Raw genomic sequence first — 13,925 nt, 5'->3', positions numbered from 1 at the left:
GGGCCTTTCTCCGGGCAGAAGCTGACGTCATTCATCCTCACAGTGAAGGCAAAGCTCCCAAGCCAAGGAACTTGGGGTAGGCAATGAAGTCCACGATCTTCACCTTCAATTGGCCACCTTCTTCTACCCACATGACTTATCAACTGGAAACATCTTAGTTCAGAGGAAACACATTTTAACGGAACTTTAACTGTTGTAGAACACCATGGCTACTAGGTATCTCTTCTGGTCTGTGATAAGGCTGTTGGTGCCTCATTTTGTGTTACTGACTTCCCACCCTGAAGCCTGAGGGGTGCTTTGAGCATCGGGTCCTCAGCTGCTGTAGCTGAGTTAAAGGGACAGTCTTGAACCCCAAGACATAGCAGGAGATGTCACCTGTCTTCTTGTGGCAGCTCGTGAGAAGGGCGGTTCCATCTTGAGAGGGTGCCCGATCTCTTTAAATAGAACAGAGGAGGCTGGACACCTGCGGGATTTTCAGGAAGCAGGTTTATTGAACTCATGGTCCAGAGAAACTGTTGGAGAGCCTAAAACATTCTCTGGACGGAGATTTTTGAAATTCTTTGAACTTTATACCCATGTGGGGCAGTGGGGACTTGGAAGTTTACATATAGAAGGAGTCTACATAAGATATTTTTCTCCTTAAACTCTAAAAAAAAAAAAGTTCCTTTTAGGCCATACACAGGTCTTGTAAGTTTTTACCAAGAAAACAGAAATAATATCTTGTACAAAAGCTTACAGACTCTAAATCTGTCATACATTTTTGTGCAAACCTAGCATTTACAAGAAAGAGGAAAATACCAACCTCAATAACCTTTGCAGACATCCTGCTGATCTGACAGAGGAGAAGCTTGGTTATGGCAGGGTCTTTTGCGTGGGGTGCCTGGTCTGCTTCTCTCCTGCTGCGACCCTCAGAGCATGCAGCAGGCCTCACTGACTGCCATGCGGCACTCTTGCATGGTGAGCTGGCAGCTCTTGTCCCTGGGGGACGTGCCCTGTGACATGTTGCCGTTCCACGAGGGCACGTGGGTGGCTCAGACCTGCTCTTCCCTCTAGCCCTTTGGATGTCTCCATCGTGGCTTTGTTCAGAGGTCAGGTGGAGAGCTCTGCCCAGAGCTGTGCCCCTACAGAACCTTCGCCCAGACCGCGCCCAACACCAGGCTTCACCAAAAGTCCTGTAAGGAGTGCGGCACTTCCTCTCTGTGGACGAGATCAGAGATGTCTGCATCACTTTTCTGCATTTTGAAGGTGAGTTATTCATGCCAGAACTTAGCAGCCCTGGGTCTGGGGTGGTGGCTGGTTTGATGTTGGAGTCTAATGGATCACAGTGTTTGCCCCCGTATACGTGCACTGGTAGAGGTGAATGGTATGTCCTACTTCTGCTGCTTCTACCCAGCTGGGCACAGATGTGGGAGGGGTGGCTCGGGGGCAGGTAAACTGAGGCAACACTTGGGCTCAGGGCCAGTCACGGATTTCCTGCAGCAAAGCCAGGAGGACAAAACTCAACATCACCTTTCAAGATGGCTGAGTGAGTAGAGGGAGGAGAGGGCTGATGCCGTTTCCCCTGCAGTGGAATCATTCTGTGCACTTTGTTCAGCAGTTGTCAACAATCAGGTTGCTTGATATCTTAATCGTCAACATTTAAAGACTACGCCAGGAAGTGAATGCCTATATTAAAATCTGATTACTAAAGATAATATTTATAAAGCAGGTGCATCCTTCACAAGTAAGACTAAATCATGAAGTCGTTCCGTACCTCTGTGGTGGGCCGACTTCTGCTGGTGGTCTTGCAAATGAAGTTGACGTATTTGTCTTAGAATATAAGGGAGTAAGCTGGTTCTGCGGTTTCTGAGCTCCGGTGTGGCCTGTGCGGAAGGGAGCAGGGAGGTGTGTGGGGAGTGGCTCTTACTCTCCAGCAGCTGCAGGAAGCTGGGCTGCCCCTTGCTGTCCTCGCAGGCCCCCGGGGCCCCTGCCGATTGAGGGTGACCCTTCCTCCAGCAGCACTGGTTGGTTTACCAGCTGCACCAGGATCTCTGACTCTGCCTGGCGTGAGCTGTGGAGCACAGCGAAGGCTTTTCAGAAACCTCCCACACACATGGTCTCCTGACTCCACGCTGAACTGGAGGTGAGGCCCTGGAGTGACCGTGAAGTCATATACCAAAAAGGTGTTGCAGTGAAGGGGACGCACCAATGTCAGGGGACAGCAGGAGTTCGTGGAGACTCTGCCAGCCCTGCTGGGGGATGTGATCCCAGCATTTGCAGATCCTTACTTCAAAGGGTGAGGACCCCAGGAGGTGGATCATCTGGATGCCAGTATGCACGGGGCTGAGGGCAGGGGCACTGGCATGCCGTCTCAGGATCTGGGTGACTAGGGCTCGGTCTCCAGAGAGTGGGTCTGTGGATTGAAGCCCCCAGAGTGAGAAGGTTAGGCTAAGCTGGACCAATGCCACTGCCTTCTGCATCATGCAAGCTGTGGTTTTCAAGAGGTGTGCGAACAGAGTGAGGAGGGCCCCACAGCAGGGAGGGCCACAGCTCAACGTAACACCCTGGAAGACACTAGAAGCAAGGGATTTTAAACAAGGCCTTCAGCCCCTTCACTAGATCAGAACAAACTGAAAAACAAGGCTGTCCTCCCCGGTCTGTGCTCCTCAGGGCCATGAGTAGACCAAAGGCTGTCCTCCCTGACCTGTGCTCCTCAGGGCCACGTGTAGACCAAAGGCTGTCCTCCCCGGTCTGTGCTCCTCAGGGCCACGTGTAGACCAAAGGCTGTCCTCCCCGGTCTGTGCTCCTCAGGGCCACGTGTAGACCAAAGGCTGTCCTCCCCGGTCTGTGCTCCTCAGGGTCTTGTGTAGACCAAAGGCTGTCCTCCCTGGTCTGTGCTCCTCAGGGCCATGTGTAGACCAAAGGCTGTCCTCCCTGGTCTGTGCTCCTCAGGGCCATGTGTAGACCAAAGGCTGTCCTCCCTGGTCTGTGCTCCTCAGGGCCATGTGTAGACCAAAGGCTGTCCTCCCCGGTCTGTGCTCCTCAGGGTCTTGTGTAGACCAAAGGCTGTCCTCCCTGACCTGTGCTCCTCAGGGCCATGTGTAGACCAAAGGCTGTCCTCCCTGACCTGTGCTCCTCAGGGCCACGTGTAGACCAAAGGCTGTCCTCCCTGGTCTGTGCTCCTCAGGGCCATGTGTAGACCAAAGGCTGTCCTCCCCGGTCTGTGCTCCTCAGGGCCATGTGTAGACCAAAGGCTGTCCTCCCTGGTCTGTGCTCCTCAGGGCCACGTGTAGACCAAAGGCTGTCCTCCCTGGTCTGTGCTCCTCAGGGCCACGAGTAGACCAAAGGCTGGCCTCTAGCCCCATGCTCCTCAGGGCCACGTGTAGACCAAAGCTGGCCTCTAGCCCCTTGCTCCTCAGGGCCATGTGTAGACCAAAGGCTGGCCTCTAGCCCCATGCTCCTCAGGGCCATGTGTAGACCAAAGGCTGGCCTCTAGCCCCTTGCTCCTCAGGGCCTTGTGTAGACCAAAGGCTGGCCTCTAGCCCCTTGCTCCTCAGGGCCTTGTGTAGAACAAAGGCTGGCCTCTAGCCCCTTACTCCTCAGGGCCTTGTATAGAACAAAGGCTGGCCTCTAGCCCCTTGCTCCTCAGGGCCTTGTGTAGACCAAAGCTGGCCTCTAGCCCCTTGCTCCTCAGGGCCATGTGTAGACCAAAGCTGGCCTCTAGCCCCTTGCTCCTCAGGGCCACGTGTAGACCAAAGCTGGCCTCTAGCCCCTTGCTCCTCAGGGCCACGTGTAGACCAAAGCTGGCCTCTAGCCCCTTGCTCCTCAGGGCCTTGTGTGTTCAGACTGGTTTGCAGTGAGCTCAGTGTGGTTCTGGTCAAGGTTTCTTGAGCTCAGTCCTTCCTGTCTTGAGAAGGTGTGGCTGCCTTTATCTCAGGCTTGGAAAGAGCCTAGTTCAGGATCTCCTATTTTTTAATGGAATTAAAGATTGTAAACAACTAGACAGAAAACTCTCTCTCTCTCTCTTTATTTTTTTTTGGAAATGTTCAGAGAGGACAGTTGAACTGACTCCGTTCGTTTGCAGAGTCGAAGGTGCCTTCCTAGTGCACAGGCCCCTGGCGGCCTCCCCAGCAACCCCGCTTGTCCTTCGGTGGTGTCCATCGTTGGCAGGTGGACAAGCTGTGCTGGGGTCCACTGACATGTCTGGACCAGTTGTGGAATTGCTTTCCAATTATTGATCAGGAAACTATGGGCAGGCAAGAACTCCCTGCCATCTTGACCTCAGGCAATTGGAGGCCTGGCCGTCTCTACTGATGTAACATAAGGAGGGAGGAGGCCAAGAAACGTGCTAACGTGTTTAAGAGCTGAGGTTCATGTGATTTTTATAGAGCGCATTTCCCTGGAGTGTGGTGGGGACCCCTTCTCCCTACCCTTCCCTTGCCCAACCAGCTACGGGAGGCCTGGTGCCCCGGGGATCCGCGGCTCACGCTATGCTGGAGGGGGCACATCTGCTTTTTTCTCTTGCCTGGCTGGCACTGGTGTGATGGCTTCCTGGGTGCTCCTCTGGCCTCCCCACCCCACGCCCCATTTGTGGCTCTGTCCTGGTGATAGCACCTGCTTCACCACCGGGGTGACTGACATGAACACCTAGAGCGTTGTGGACAGAGCCTGTGACCACTCAGAGGGCAGGCTGCGTTGGCAGGTTTGTGTCCTCTGAAGATTGGACTTGGGCACTTTTTAGATTCTGGGGAGACGTCCCTTCACAACCGCTGTGACCAGGCCAGCACCTTGGCTTGATGGCTTTCTGCTCAGCACACAGAGACCTGTTCATAGATAACATCCACCTTTGCCATCACACATACTCAGGTAATGACCACCCACCCAGCTAGGCCTGCTGGTCTAGGTGCCTGGGGCAGGGGGTATAGAGAATCTCTGATCAGGGTACTGTCGGGTGTCTGAACAGCTCAGCCATGGAGCTGCTGCTCAGGAAAGCTCACCCTGCAGATGTCAGGTGAGAGCCCTTCTAGATTCCAGGTGACTCTGTCAAGAAACCCAATTTGTCTGCTTCCAGGAGGATCCGTGTCCTCCTCCCTGTGAGGCAGCTGGCCTGTCGGGGTGGCACAGGCAGCATCACCCACTGCACAGGCTGTGGGTCTAGTCTGGTGCCTTCTTTAGACACATGTAGAACGGTCTGTTTTAGACCCAGGAGGAGGCTCCTGACAGCAACTGATCTCACTCCAAAGTGAGAATTGTCTCCATGTGTGAACAGGAGTGTGCATGTGTGTGACTGCACGAGGATGTGTATGATGTGTGCGCATGTGAATGTGAGCGTGCAATGTAAATGGAAGCATGAGTATGAATGAGCATATGAATGTGTGTGGGTGTGCTTCTAAATGTAAATGTGTGCACATGTGTGATTGTGAGTGTGTAAAGTGACTGCATGTATGAATGTAAGTGTGCATATGAATGAGCATGTGAATGTGTGTGAGCACATTTGTGAATGTAAATGTATGAATATTGAGGGTGCACTGTGTGAATTGCATGTGAATGTCAGCATGCACAAGTGACTGTGCATATGTGAATGTAAGTGCATGTGAATGGGTATATGTGGGCATGCTTGTGTTGTAAATGTGTGAATGTGAGTGTGCATGTCTGAGCATGTCAGCACGTGTATCCATGAGCCTATGAATGTGTGCATGTGTGCATATGTCTGTGTATGTAAGCGTGTGCACATGTAAGCCTGTATGTGCCTGCAGGTAAGCTTTATGTGTTAATATGACCACGTACATGCGTGAATGGAAGCATATGTGTGCATGTGGATGCACGTGTTACTATGTGACGGCACTGGCAAGTCTCATCCATCGTGTTTGGGGCCTGGTGGTGGCTGTCCACCTTGTGTGGACTAAAGGCCACGCAGTCCCCATTCTTTGGGCAGCACTTCTCTTGCATCAGCCAGCTCTGTGTGGTTGGTGCACACAGCACAGGCCTCATCACGTGTCACTCTGCAGTGAGCTGTGACGCTACCATTCAATGTCGCCTTCTTGCTATTTTCAGACAGTTCCTGGTCTTTCTGTCTGCAGCTGCTCAAACTTTGACTTTTGTGAGGAGCTGCTTTCCAACACTGTGAAAGGTCTGGATGCCTGAGTTTCATGAGAAACAAGTATGGCCACGGGCTGTTGTCCATCTCCCCTCCTTCTCCCTCCACCACTGGTGTCCCTGGGCCACCTCTTCTCTTTATGCCTCTATCAAGGTGCCACGGGCATAGCAAGGAGAGCGTTTTCAAACCTCTTCTGCAGGTGCCTCTGGATTGGGTTCCACTTCTCCCTGTGGGAGACTCTGGACACCCCAGCAGCTCTGAAGCCGGTTCTGCCTCTTTCTGCAGCATGTGGTGCCTCATGGAATCCCCCGTTTGCTCTGAAATCCCCACTGTCTCACGCAGTGTTTGAGGCTGAGCTGAAGAGAGGAAGCCAGCCAGCCCTCCTGAACCCTGACAGGAGGAAGGACACATGGCAGGCTTGTCGGTTTGCTTGTGAAGAACCACAAACACCGCTGGCCACCCAGGAGGGAGTCTACACAGGAGCACCACTTGAGCCCAGGGGTTCAAGGCCAGCCTGGGCAATACAGCAAGACGTAGCTTCTGAACAAAAGTGGAGGGAGTCGCCGACACCCGTCAGGTGGTACAGAGGTCACCCTGTGGCCTTCAGAGGAGGATGTGGCTGCCCTAGGAGAGGAGTCTATGGTGACTGCACACCTGAGGGGGAGGGGGTCCTCTGCCCCCACTGTCAGGAGCCCAGACTGGACCCTGTGTCCAGGCCCGAGGCTTTGGTCCTGGTATGAGGAAAGGTGGGGAACAGTCGTGGAATGGCGCTCTAGGCAGTGGGAAGGGTTTGTATTAGCCCAGTGCCGCCGTCGACACACTTCATGAGGCGCTGGTTCTTCTGTGTTGAACCTGGGGCCCATCTCTCTGTCTTGTGTGTCCAGTCCATGTGGGTTCTCCTGGGATGGTCACAGGTTGCAGCCTGAGCCAGTTGGAGCTGCAGCCCTATAATCCCGTCCCCCGTTGGGGCGTCTGACACCTGCTCTGCTGCCAGCCCTCTCTCTTGCCCAGATGCAGGGCAGGTGGTCCCTGTGGCCGGTGTGGTCCAGATGCACAGGCCTGGGCTTCGCAGCTGCTCAGTCTGCATTGTGAATGCGCCTCACCAGGCCCTGTGAGACAGGCCAGCAGAGCAGCATCCTTGCTGCAGGCACTTTACCAGGGGCAGAGGTGTCCTAGACAGCGGGAGTGCAGTGACAGTTAATGACGAGAGGTCTTTTTAAATAGCTGATAAGTCAGGGAAAGGCAGAGAGCAGGTGTGTGGAAGGCTAGCCCTGGGGCAGATCTGTCCTCTTTCACCTTGTTAGAAGGGAAAGCACGCGGGCAGGGGGCTTTGTTGGGTGCTCTGGGCAGGGGCCCTGAGGTTAGGGTGCGGGCAGCTCCAAGCCCTGAGTTCTTATGGGTCAGCCCTCAGGTTCCAGCTTTGGACTCTGCCCTGGCCTCAGGGAAAAGCCATATGTGCAAAGTAGCCACTGGGGAAAGAGTCGTGTAGGGTCCCACAGAGCAGGGAGCCCCCAAAGGGCAGCACACTGTCCCTTCATGGTGGAGGCATCCAGGAATAAAGGCCCAGGAAATGCCTTGGTGACAGTTGTGTCTTTGCAGGAGGCACAAGACAGGCCAGTCAGGCCACATCAGGTCACCTGGGGCTACATGGGGTTAATTAGAGCACCTCGGGGTAATAGGGCTTCGTGGGGTCAGTCAGGCCAAGTGCAATCAGTCAGGGCCAGCTTGAATCAGGCAGGCTATGTGGGGTCAGTTGGAGCTATGTGGGGTCAGTCCAGGGTGCCTTTGGTCAGTCAGGGCTGTATGGGGTGGCCCTATGTACCTGGATCTCACCTCACCTGAGTCAGGTGCAGGACAGCAAGGAAGCTGTCCCTCGTATAGTGTGAACTTTCTGGGACAGAGCTAGCCCTGGCAAGAGTCTGGCTTGGTGCCCTGTGTCTCCGGGTATGGCTTCTTCCTGTGGGAACGCTGGCCTTGCCCTCTACTCCCCTGTCCTGAGTGTGGGGCTCACCTTATCCCTGCCAGGCTGCACTTGGCCTCTGCTCCGTGGCCCTGGGACTTCAGCTGTGCGACGTGACAGCTCTGACTGACAGCTAATGTTCTGTTTGGCTTTGCAGATCTGATGCCCGTTTGCTGGACGTGCCCACAGGGCGGTCACCACGGCGGGCGGTAAGTGCGCTCTGACCTGCCCCTTCTGACCTCTTGACCACTGGCCAAGCTAGGAATTTTCCCAGTGATTTTCTTTTCTGTTTCTTTGCAGGTCATCGTTGATTAAGATAATTTTTTTAATGTGTCATTGCATGAATCTCCATCTCCATCTCTGGAAATTGAGTAAATTCATAGAAGAAAAGTTGATTACTGTTTAGATACTTGTTTTGTCATTTTGAATGGGAAATATTGAAAACTAAAATTAAACGTACATAAATGCTATATCAGACTCATTTTTATTCAAGTAAAGTACAACATTCAGTGTTATAGTCATCGCTATTTATTCTATGGTTTAGGTAAAATATTTGGGAAAATAACCCCTAATGTAATGGCATGCTTTCATGTGATATTAAACAGATTCCCAACAAATACATCCTGGCATCTGTTTTTATAGGCATGCTCATTCTACAAATTGTTAAAACCACTCTGCATTATGTGCTTAAACATTATCCAAATGAGGATCATATTTAAAAAGTTAGAAGTCACCCCACTATTTTTTAACATTGATAATTACCAAGTATCTGTGTTCAGAATTTAGTTAAGGTTTTTAAATATTTTTAAAGAAAATAATTTTGCAGGAAAGATATGAACAAGGGATGGGAAACAGGAAGATGTCCCATTAGAAATTCAGCGTGTTTGTGAATTAGACATGGTTGGTTCTGCACATGTCCACAGAAGGCCTGTTTGCCGTGGGTGTGCAGGGGTGATGTGTCAGGCAGCAGCTGAGTTCAGGGGCTGAAGGACATTGGGAGGCCACAGAGCCATCCAGGAGTGGGGCGTGCAGGAAGGAAGGGCAGGGCAATGGCGGGTCAGGTCCAGGGTCTGCAGAGTGGGCCTCTGGAGTCCTGAAAGCTTCGTGGAAGGAACCCACATCCTGAGGAGTTTCTAATCTTCAGCTCCTCTGATGTGCTTTGCCTTTTTAGAAGGAACAATGGTAACATTTTGTCAATGAACCTAAATTAAAGGCACGAGAAACAGCCCACAGAGCCATATGCAGATTTTCCCTCCCTTCTGGAGGGAAGAGTCAAAACACAGCTCCACCTGAGGGCAGCTGTAGAGAAGGCCAGGCCAGGCACGGCCCCTGCAGACCCACACCACCCTCCCAGGAAAACCACACGTTGTCTCTGAAGTTCCACGAGAATAACTGTGCTGGAAAAGGCTGCTTCTCCTGCTGCTGGACCTCAGGACCTCCAGGCACCAGGGACCCAGGGTAGCTGGCAGCGGACCTGTGGTGCTGAGCAGTTCCACCCTCCACGTCCCCGTGGTTCACTGCAGGCTGCACCTCACTGGATGGAGAGCATGTGAAGTGTTCTCTGTGGAGGGACCCAGGTGTGCGAGGAAGGCTCCCTGTTCTGGAGCCGCCGACACGGGAGGGAGATGACCCTCGCGGCGCAGTGCTGCAGCCCGCGTCAGCTGAGGGAGGCCTGGGGCTGCCCCACACAGGGACACCCAGCAAGCACTGCCAGGCCTGCTTGGGGAGGGGAGAGACTTCTGTCCTCTTAGGGAGGAAGGCTGAAGGGGAATTCTCTCTGAGATCATATCCCGTGCAAAGAAATCTGTGATCCCCTTCAAAGGGAAAATTAAAGCAGAAGAAGGAAATGTTTAATTAGTATGTTTCATCAAGACTAATTTTATAGAAAAAAATTATTATGATTCTTAGATTTCTCTAGTATGTGAGCAGAATCATGTTTGAAGGGTTTCTTATAAATAAATTCACTGACGGCCACAGTCATCCACCTCAGGCTCCTTTCTCACTGGTATTGGCAGCTCTAAGCACACCCGTTGTATGTATTGTAAGGTGGGGTTTGTGTTATGGATCCTGGAGCCCAGGGTCTCAGTCTCCATGCCCTGGTGCACAGTGACCTGCTGTGGAGACGGTCATGAAGGTCAAGTTTGTGTTGAGTCTCTTGGATCCAGGTCTCAGGCCCCATGCCCTGGTGTGTGGTGACAGTCATGGAGATCGAGATTTGTGTTCTCTCTTGGATCCAGTTCTAAGCCTCTTTCCCTAGAAGATGGTTACCCACTATGGTACAAGTCCACACAGGGTGAAATTTTCATGTCTGGAAATTCCCACATTTGGTAATTTGTCAGTTTTGCACCTGCCAGCCTCTAAGTCTGCCCCCTGTGTCTTTCCTGGTCCTGTGTGAGCTCTGTTACCTAAGGGCTGGATGGCCAGCCTGATGTCCCTCACCTGTGTCTGTAGATGAGCGAGTAGGAAAGTGGGTTTCCTGCACTTGGCGTGTTTGGGGCAGGCAAGGCAGCATCCCCACAGTCTGTCTGCTTCTGTCTTACAGAGGTGCTGCCCCTTGCCAGTCATGAGGTCAGCAGGTGTCTGCATGAGTATCTTCCCTGAAGGGCTGTATGTGCCCATCTTGGGCACAGAAGGGCATCTGTGCACCAAGAGCAGATGGATGGACCTCGACGGGTTCAGAGATTGGGCACCCTGGGTTCTGCATGCTGTGTGGACTCTGGCTTTGTTCGGTGCTTCCTCCAGGTCTGTCGTGGACTAAAGGGCAGACAGACCTGGAGGGCCCAGGCACCCTCAGGAACATTCAGGTCGGTCTGTCTGCTTCCCAAGAAGTGCTGGTCTTTTCCTGGATTCCCAACTCACTTCTGAGAGTGAGAGCTTGCCTCACTCATGGGTGTTTCTGAAGCATCCTGGGCCCTGGAACACCAGCCCTGAGAACTGGCGACAGGTAGCCTGGGCATCAGATGAGGAAAGCATGGTCAGGAGGCTGTAAGTCACAAGTGACATTACCAGGCCTTCCTCTGCTGCTGCCTGTTCTAAGGGCTGTGGCCCTGTGCGTGGACATGCACGGTGATCTTGGGTGACAAGCACTTGATGGTAGGAGGTGGAGCCACTAAGGCCCAGTGCAGTTCTGCAGCCTTCACCAGCAGAGGGCCAAGGGCTGGGCTGATGGACAGACGCAGACATTTCTTTCTCTCTGGCTATCTCTGACTCTGTCCTCTCTCTCTGACCCTCTGTCTGTCATTCTCACTCCCAGGTGCCAACAGACACCAGGTGTGGCTGGTCACGCCATGGGCTGAGGTCTCTGCTGGTCGGCTCAGCTGCCCATAACAGAAATGACAAGTGGCCATGGCCCTGAGGTCTGAAAACCCTCCCCCACGTCTGGCTTCTTAGTGATCACAAGTGGGCATCTCGATTGTTTATGGGAGGAGGAAACGAGGAGAAGAACATCAGGGTGTAGTCGAGCCTCAGAACCAGCTCAGGATCGTACCTGGGGGGTCACTCCTCACTCAGGGATGGAGACTCCTCAGTGAGTCCTGCTGTGTGCAGGTCACCTTTGGGAAGATGAGTGGGCCACAGAGCTTGTTGATCCCCAGAGGACCGCTGACCCAGAGCAGAAGACGCGGCTCCTCCTGGGCCACCCAGGTGCCTGAGTTGAGATGGAGGGTGACTCTGAATCCCTGGTCGTCATGGGGGTGGGCCATCATCAACCTGAGGAAGGACAGTGTGCTGAGGGGACATGGGAGTGAACAGCTCACTCCTCGGCAGACTGGTCGCCTGCCTCTGGGGCTAGCACCCATCCGTACCGGCTGATTTGCTGCCTGTTGGGGCCTTTCTTTTCTCTCTCCCAGAGCCCACCAGAGGCCTGGTTGTGTGAACAAAAGAGGCCAAGCCGGCCACAGCCTGTCTGAGGCAGGACACCGGGAACGTCCCGGGAGTGCGTGTACCCCGCTGAGCACGGTTCTCCACAGAGCAGGAGGGCTTTAACTGGCTGCCGGTGCCAGGAGGGTCACAGGGAGCTCAGCAAGGAGATGCATGTCCTAAGTTCAGCCTGGCCCTGTCAGCCGCTTGGGGCCCTTGGAGTGTCCTGGCATGGTGTCCTCCTGTCCCACTGGGCCTCTGATTCTCCAGCGATACTGTCCTTTGGACCCCAGGTGAGCTCATCCAGGCAGCCCTGCTGGAGTTTCTGATGCAGGTCCAGGTGGGGCCAGGCGGTGTGCATTTCTACACAGGATCCAAGGGTCTGCTTGAGGCAGCAGTTCCCCAGTTTGGAGGCCAGGACAGTAGAGCCCGGACAGTCTGACCCCGGATGTCGGTGTGCAGGCGGTGGCTGCGCACACCTGTTGGGCATTGCACAGCGTCCTGGAGTGCCCTGGCCCCTGTTCCTTGGCCACACCCTTCCCTTGCTTAACAAGGACTCTGGCTGTAGGGAGAGGGGACGTGCCAGGCTCTGGGTCTGCAGAGGCCCCAAGAGCCCCTGCTGGCTCTGTGGCCCCGGCCTGTCTACCTTCTGCTCTGCTTCCATTTCACCTCATGTCTGGCCGTCAGGGTACGGAGAGCCTCCACTTTTAAAATATTTGCTACATCGTTTTGCCAGGGACTTGAAAACAAGAAAGAAGTGACAATTACGATGTGAAACCAGTAATCAGTCGTGGCAGACCAGTGAGTGGAACTGTGGGAAGTGGGGGAAGGACCTCAGTCTACCTCAGTGTTTTTCCACACCATGAGCCTCAGATGCAGCCCATTCTGTGACGCTCCTGTGGGGTGTCCGGGAGGGGAGAGCCCATCAGAACCACGCTGCAGGGTGGTGGCCTGGACGGCGCTCTGGTGTGCTGTGGGGCCCTGCCTGTCTTGCTGTTCTGGGGAAGAGCTTGGTAGCGGGTCTCTGAAGGCCAGAAAGTGCCTCTCCTGTGATGGTTCCTGGTAGCCTGAGAGGCCCTGAGAGCTAGCTGTTGGTGTGTCTGTCCCCTAGATGGAGCCGTGACCTGCTTGCCAAGCAGAGGTACGGGGAGGTCTCAGGTCTGCACGCTGGGAGGGCACACAGCGAGCAGGACGAGGCAGGAGACCAGCCCCGAGTCTGCCAGTTTGGAATGGGGAAGTCGGCGTCCCCTGGTGTGCATCAGCAGCATGGCTTTCTCATGGATACTGCTCACCACTTGTGCACGGGGGCGCAGACGGAAGCTGCAGGCTGTGACGGGCTGCCTTTTGTGGGGCAGGGGCTCGGACTGCAACTCCTACTGAGGCAGATCTCGGGCGGGTCCCTCAGAGGCTCCAGACACACGCTTCACATCTTAGGGGCTGCATTGGATTTAATTTCTGGCCTGGAGTCTCTGCCAGATCACTTACTGTCTTATAAAGTGAGCTCTCACAGAACAGTCGTAGACTGGGAGTCATGTTCTGCACCAGCTGAGCACGGGAAACGGTGCAGGGGAAAGCCAGGCAGGCACCTCGGTGAGTGGAGCCGGAAGGTGGAGAGGGCTCTGCTGTGGGTCTGCACCAGCTGGCTCCCTGGAGATGGAGGCTGGGGAAGGTCTGCATACTGGAACTGTCCGCTAGCTGGGGACAGGCAGGCGCTCCTACAAGTAGCCTGTGGTCTCCAGCTCAGAACCTGGTGTGACCTAATAGAAAACCAAAGTCCCCCAGCCTCTCTGTGCTGTGCCTAAAGGACAGCTGTCCTGGCCACCCTGTACTTGGCCACCACCTGGCTCTTGCAGGGCCACACCGTGATTCCTCCCTTTGCTGGGTGACTTGGTCCTTCCCTCCACCTCACCACTCTGTGTGGTGGGACCCTCCTCCATCTCCACGACTCTCAGTGACCCTCATCTGCTCCTCTCCCATCCCTTCTAGCCTTCTTGAAGGGGTTTCTGCCCTCCTTCACCCCAGCCTCTCATT

The 13,925-nt window shown here is 54.1% G+C and overlaps 1 protein-coding gene and 1 long non-coding RNA gene across 5 annotated transcripts in view; both read left to right on the top strand.

Moving 5' to 3' along the window:
* Window positions 1–13,925, top strand: part of Dlgap2 (DLG associated protein 2) — a 604,909-nt gene that overhangs the window by 249,217 nt on the left and 341,767 nt on the right. The window lies entirely within an intron of this gene.
* Window positions 1,834–8,506, top strand: LOC124094020 (uncharacterized). Its single transcript, XR_009227027.1, has 3 exons — window positions 1,834–2,122; window positions 8,194–8,245; window positions 8,337–8,506. It is a non-coding gene; the product is annotated as an uncharacterized LOC124094020 (long non-coding RNA).

Source organism: Marmota monax, unplaced genomic scaffold (assembly GCF_021218885.2).
Source record: "Marmota monax isolate L192 unplaced genomic scaffold, Marmota_monax_Labrador192_F-V1.1 WCK01_AAM20220418_F8-fsc00195, whole genome shotgun sequence".
Lineage (NCBI taxonomy): Eukaryota > Metazoa > Chordata > Mammalia > Rodentia > Sciuridae > Marmota > Marmota monax.
Note: the sequence above shows the minus strand (reverse complement) of the source record. Positions and strands in the feature narration are given on the sequence as shown.